Source organism: Vanessa cardui, chromosome 23, assembly GCF_905220365.1.
Source record: "Vanessa cardui chromosome 23, ilVanCard2.1, whole genome shotgun sequence".
Lineage (NCBI taxonomy): Eukaryota > Metazoa > Arthropoda > Insecta > Lepidoptera > Nymphalidae > Vanessa > Vanessa cardui.
The window spans coordinates 4148066-4155879 of record NC_061145.1 but is presented as its reverse complement, the minus strand read 5'-3'; positions in this window follow the sequence as shown (position 1 = coordinate 4155879).

Here is a 7814-nt window from a genome sequence, read left to right as displayed (position 1 = left end):
CTTCATCGTATAACATAAAAGGCTTGTAATATTAAATATAGGAGATTGGTATAAAACACCTAATATACATATTTTCTATTCGATGTAACAGAATTTGACAAAATTGACAAGGCTATGGAGTAATTTAATGTTTTTGAAATATGGACTTATGTAATAATAAATATTAGCGATCATTATAAAAGAGAAGAAATGTATGATGACTTAAAGAGATATCTTAAATGACGCATTCTCGAAAGCTTGTTAAATTTACATTTTTACTGAATTAGCAAAATAAGGAAAATACTATCAAAAATGAACCAAAACTCATTATTTACTACATTACATTTAAGAATTCGTTCGTATTGAACACATGACTACATATTTTAAACATACTTTCACATTTTTTAAACAGATGCTCTACTTCGTAATTGTCATCATAAATCATTTTTAAAAAGTGTGAAGGAAATATATCTTGGAATTTTTACTGCATTGAAACGAACATTTAATTTTCAAGTCCTTTATTCATGATGTAATGTATCTGCTCATCTTCTCCAGGTCGTTTTGTTCTTCCCACTCCTCGTCCTGGTATCGATGGGAGTCAGTGAACACCTCATAATTCACGTCTTTCAGCTGCATTTACAATCATTTTAAAAATTACATTACATTTCAAAGATAGTTTTAAACAAGTACTAATTATTTTGTAATTCGAACAATCTATATTACGACTCGAGATGGCCCAGTGGTTAGAACGCGTGCATTTTAACCGATGATTTCGGGTTCAAACCCAGGCAAGCACCAATGAATATTCATGCGCTTAATATGTGTTTATAATTCATCACGTTCTTAGGGGTGAAGGAAAACACAATGAGGGAACCTGCATGTGTCAAGTTTCATATAAATTCCGCCACATATGTATTCCACAAATCCACATTAAAACAGCGTGGGGGAATAAGTTCCAAACATTGGGAAATTTACAGCCTGTTTTTGTTATATTAAGACACTTAAATTTTAAAATTAAAAGTATACTATTACTACTACTACTAATTAAAAGTATACTATATAGTATAGGCTATTAGTTATCCTCTTCAGTAACCCTAAGTAAAGTTCTCTTTACAGTTGAATGTCCTTTTTGACACATACCCCAATGCAAAATGCTGTGTCACTTTTCCCTGGGAATTGCGGAAATACTAGATAACTTTTATCAATTCACGTTACTTTCCTTTTGAAGTTTCCTGTCATCGTTAAGTTTGATGGATTGTCTCTCTGTGACATTGGTGCTTGGTTATTATAGTATATATAGCCTTATTTCTCTATTAATTATTTTTGTACGTAATAACTTGTTAGAGAACAACTCATTATAATCATATTTAGTTCCGCTGTTCAATAAAATGGGAGCATTTATAAAAGGTTTATACATTACATAAATCGCTGGAATATACATTTCAATGAAAGGTGTCCTAAGTAAATTTCTAGTGACAGTTGCTAGATGTGTAGTTAGAATACAAGTCCGACTATGTAGGTACCACCTACTCATCTGATATTCAAACGTCAAACAACAGTACTTGGTATTGTTGTGTGATTTGAAGTGTGACTGAGCCGGTGTAACAACAGGCACAAGTGGCGTTGTTTTTTTGTTGATAACCACTTGTCATCAGGTGATCTATTTGTTCAATAATCTTTAACTTAAAAAGGTTATAGGTAGGTGATGGAGATTTTAACAAACCTGCTTTTTATGATTATTTTTACAAGCTTGCTTATAGATTTGCTTTAAAGAGTGAACCAATATAATTACATTCACAAGAGATATAACGCCTTAGTCACCAATTTTGGTTGAGCATAGACCATATGAGGGACCTTAAATATTTCTTACAGAGCTGATATCAATGTGCGCTGGTTAACAGCACAATATACTTACAGACTTACCAAAGTGATATCATGTTAGCTAGAAAAGTGTAATTACAAATTGACTTAAAACGACAACAATTATTTACAAATATATAACATTCAATAAAACAAAAAATTAATACTTTATAATAAAGTACAAGAAATAATAATTAAATATAGATTTGTAAAGCTATAATTGGTTGAATAAAATTTATTTTATGGAAGTATCTTTTAATAATAATAATACCTTATACATTATTCTACATGATTTAAAAATAATAAACGTAACGAGTCTCTTTATTTTAAATCGATAATAAACGAAAAGTTGTCAACAATGTTTATTAAGAAATACGCCTCTTAAAGAATAGATGTCAATATGTGATGTAATTGGAATCATTCATTCGCCAATCTTGACCAACGATTTCAGGCAGTTATTCCAGCTTAAGGTTTTTGGTACAGGAGTTCCTGCTATTGTGAGCTATAGAAAATAATCCTTTCGAAGTAGTCGTGATGATGGCAACGCAGGTCTATTGTTAACTAATTGGACTGTCACAGATTCCTTGGAAGCCAAGTCATGTCCTATACAGCAAACAAATTGGTAGCAAATGCTGAAGCTAACAAATTGAAAATCCCTAAATCCATGATGTGTTGGTACAGTTTGCAGTACTTTTACCTTTGGCCTTGAAGTAATATTGTAAAACTATAACACTGTGATATTTTACCTCCTGGTGACAAGCGGGTTAGTTCATGTATTAACCAAAATATTGCGATTAAGCAATATCCATTATAGCCGTTCATATTAATTTGGATTTATGTATAACATAGACAGGGGTATAATATAATAATTCATATAAATAAAATAATAAATGAATAAATATTCTACATCAACACATACATTACTCCGATCCCAAAATAAGCAGCTGAAGCACTTGTGTTATTGAACGTAAACATTTTCTATATCGACACAGCCGGAATCGAACCTCGAACCGGATCTGGAACCTCGGAACAGCGTACCCATGATAACCGGTGTACATATCACTAGACCGCGTAGCTTGTCAATAATTGTAATATGAATATCGCGTCATGTATATTCATTTTAACAAAAGCTTAAAAACGTTTAATCTGCTCTGATTATGATTAATGCTGATTTAATAACGACGGTTATAAATTCACGGAACGTAATGTTTTTGCTACGTAATGATTATTTTGAGGATTACTTAATGAATCAATCTATTGTGAAAACAATATATTATAATAACCGAAATCTGCTTGCTATTTAAAGAACAATTTTACGCCTGTTAAAAATAAATAGCAAAATATCATTTAAATGATTTTGCTATTATATATTATATCTATTTATAACTTGTATTATTATTTTAGAAAATAAGCAAACATAGTGATTGATATCTTTTCGTTCCAAATTATCGATATTATATTTATGTAAGACTAACTTTCACCCGCAAATATTTCACACCTTCGATAAATGTGATATTGGTTACTGTAAATAAAGTTAAATCCACGATATCAGCATTTGAACACGCATTGTAATATGACAAAGGAATTTGAATACATTCACATCATTGGATATCATTGTTAAAGCAACCCTGTCGTAATAACATTTTTAATAAATATATCGAATGGCTTAGCTGAAAATATTCAATCTTATAAAGATATGTTTGGAAACTTTTACTTGATATTTCATTTCTGATATTAAGATATTTTTTAAACTGTGGAGAGAGATAGTAAAATTTAAATCTGTATAGAATTAATTTTTTGTTTGAAAGGATTTTTTGTTATTATCAAAGAGAAGATCAAGCTTACTATATAATGAAGATACATAGTCCTTTAAAATTTGTAATGGGCTGAACATTTTACAGAGGACGCCATTCTTTTATGAAACATGTAGGGGGAGGGGGAATACAAGCTTAACCCCAAGTTTATGGGGCTGCCGCTTGTCCCCCAGGCCGCCATCTTGGAGAAAGTGATACAGTTTCTTCTCAATATCTCAGTACTTATCAATCTTACAATTTTTAAAGAAATACATATTGTTACGAGTAAAAACGAGAAAAAATGTCGTAGAAAAATTCCTTTTTTGCGTAATAACTTTATTTCTATTGGTTTCACCAAAAATTGACATCAGATCACTTTTGTAGAGGATCTCTTCACGCAGTATTTTCTCTATTAGGTTGGGGAAAAAGTCTTTTCGCATATAGTATGAATGATATATGTATGAACTTGTAATAAAATCTCTTTGGCTATACCATTTGTATCTGGCTGGTTTTGGTAGCTTTAAAAAGTTTTAATTTTAAAGAAGGCACTTCCAAATTCAAATTAGGAATTTGTGTGATTTTCATTTGTTTTTGTTGTTGTTAAAATGAGTGAATCTAAAGAAGAAATTTGATACATTTTAAAATTTTACTATAAAAAAGGTAAAAATGCAACTCAAGCCGCGAAAAAAATTTGTGATATTTATGGACCTAATGCAGTATCTGTGAGAGTAGCGCAAGTTTGGTTTAAGCGTTTTCAAGCCGGAAATTTTGATATCAAAGATGCATCTCGCTCTGGTCGCCCTGTTACGGACAAAATTGATGCCATTTTTGAAAAAATGGAGCAAGATCGGCATATTAGTAGTTACGATGTAGCTGAAGAACTGGCAATTGACCACAAAACGGTTTTGACTCATTTGAATAAAGCTGGGTACACAAAAAAGCTCGATATATGGGTGCCTCATGAACTCACTGAAAGAAACCTAATGAACCGTGTACTCATTTGTGACTCTTTATTACGACGTAATGAAACCGAACCATTTTTGAAGAAGCTGATAACTGGTGATGAAAAGTGGATCACATACGACAAGAATGTGCGAAAAATATCGTGGTCAAAGGCCGGTCAAGCTTCACAGACTGTGGCAAAACCCGGATTAACTCGCAACAAGGTAATGCTGTGTGTATGGTGGGATTGGAAGGGCTTCATTCATTATGAGCTGTTACCGCCCGGCAGGACCATCGATTCAGAACTGTTATGCGAACAATTGATGAGATTGAAGCAAGAAATTGAGAGAAAGCGGCCAGAATTGATCAACAGAAGGGGTGAGGTTTTTCACCATGACAACGCTAGACCTCACACATCTTTAGCCACTCAACAAAAATTACGAGAGTTTGGCTGGGAGGTATTAATGCATCCGCCGTATAGTCCTGACCTTGCACCTTCAGATTTTCATCTGTTTCAGTCTCTGCAGAATTCCTTAGGCAGTGTCAGGTTAACATCACGAGAGGACTGCCAAAACCACTTGTCGCAGTTTTTCGATCAGAAGCCCAAAAATTTTTACAGCAATGGGATCATGTCACTACCAACAAGATGGCAAAAAGTTATGGAACAAAATGGCACCTACATACTTTAGTCAAATGTAAATAAACTATAAACAAAACTTTTTGAATTTTCATATAAAATACGAAGAAACTTTTTCCCCAACCTATTATATCTCTTTTAAATGACATTAATTTAAAACGCTGTTTCAGTGCTCCAAAGTGGACCGAGTTAGTCAATGCTTACGACAACACGGTCAGAAAAACATGTTTACGTTACTTTTATGTTTATTTTTTATTGTATACCAATTTTCGACTTCTTTTTCAATCCCTACAGTTTCACTTTTTAGTGCTGACTTTTTGAAATTCAATGTGCTACAATTACCAGTGTTGTTAGCGACCTGGAATAAGCAGACATCAAATGAAGATTTAGTAGTGGATATCTATTGCTCATTTGGCATTTATTATTACATAATTCGTAATAAAAACGGGTAGAATCGAGAAGCACAGATAACGTATGTAAGTTCTTTCATAATACCTACCAAATTAACTTAACTGAATTTAGTTATATCTGTTTTATTACTACTAAATTAACTGACAATGCTTAAACACACCCTTAATTGAATTTTACAAAAAGTTTTAAAGTTCTTACCACACAGAAATATATTCATTGGATGTTTTATTTAAGCTGTTTTTTTTAGATCGTTGGATGAAAAACCCTTTATACGATAGCATAATAATGCAACCTTAAAAAAAATACTCATATACGAATTATATTTTAGCCTTCGCATGTGCTAACGTTGTTACAAATATAGGCACATAAGTACTACACTTATATTCATAAGTACAAAAAACAATGGTACTTGTCTGGATACGCAATATTTGTTTAAGATTCATGTTTTCTAATGACTGGATCATAGCAGCTCTTAATGTATCTTAATAATAACTATATACAGCAATACGGAGCTGTCCTCAATTATTCTTAGATTTTCTGAGTTATAATTTGTTAGTACAAACTTATTTAATAATTCGTATTCATAAACATGTAAGAACTAGCCAAGTTAGACCTTGGTCTACAATACATTATTCTTAGTTATAACGAAAAATGTTATTTTATGTAGTATTAAATAAATTTCAGTAAGGGTAATGGAACTTGGCACCCATTTAGATCTCACTTCTTTTGTCGTTGAAGTCAACAACCACGGTATATTTCAAAATACTGTACTTGGCTCTCATTTTACATTTATGTTTTTGATGGGATTTAATATTTCATAAGTTGTTTAGATACAGTTACATTGAATCAGAGCTGAGATGGCCCAGTGGTTAGAACGCATGCATCATAATCGATGATTGCGGGTTCGAACCCAGACAAGCACCACTATATAGACGTGCTTAATTTGTGTTTATAATTCATCTCGTGCTCGGCGGTGAAGGAAAACATCGTGAGGAAACCTGCATGTGTCTAATTTCATCGAAATTGTGCCACATGTGCATTCCACCAACCCGCATTGGAACAGCGTGGTGAAAAACAAACCCTCTCCTTAATGGAAGAGGAGGCCTTATATCAGCAGTGGGAAATGTACAGGCTGTTACTTTTCTTTACTTTACTTTACATTGAATCAATAATACAACGAGGAGATAAACAGTTTCGCTCAAAATATTCCAGAAGTCCAATATGATGGCCGCAATATGGGTGGCCGTGATTTGTCAACGGACGTCCCTTTAATATTAAATTTTCGGCCTGAACTCATAATTATCGAAAATTAGACGTCTGTGAAGTATATGATGTTTTAACATCGTTTAAAATTAGTGTTACGTTTTAGTGGCATTTAGTGTATGTTGGATGAAATAAAATTTCAATTGAATACTTACATGTACATATCTATATACATATATAATAAATCCATCTATGCATGTAATAAAATCTGTACATGAAAGATATTTAAGAAAAATTATCACTGTAGGTATTTATTAAAACAATATATCACACAAGTATGATTTTAAATGTTTTGTCTGTTTGGCTGTCTATCTGATCGTTTGTTACCGCTAATCTCGAAATCGGTTTAATCAATTTGGATGCGATTTTCACTGATGTTCTGTAGTAATCTTGGTAACATATTGTATATTGTTTTATTACAAACAGATTGTCATGGAATTAAGGCTTACGAGGTTAAAACCTTTTTCCATCGGTATTACATCATCCGGGCGAGATGAATGTATATTTATACCCCGGCTTTTTTCATTATAAAATAAAATGCTTTTACTTTGTACGTATTTAAAGGCGTAATTGTTAATGGGTATACTATGTTAAAAATATATTTGAAACCACTTATTCTTCGTGTCAGTTGAAGTTCATTTTTATTTAACTACATTGTAAATTAAGGAACACGACGATAAAATGCCCACTGAACGCTACATATCAATCTCTTACTACTTATAATGAAATAAATATGAGACAACATCACATACATTACTCTGATCCCAATGTAAGTAGCTAAGCATTTGTGTTATGGAAAATCAGAAGTAACGACGGTACCTCAAACACCCAGACCCTAGACAACATAGAAAACTAATGGTAATCTACGTAGACTCGGCCGGGAATCGAACCCGGGACCTCGGAGTGGCATCCATGAAAACCGGTGTATA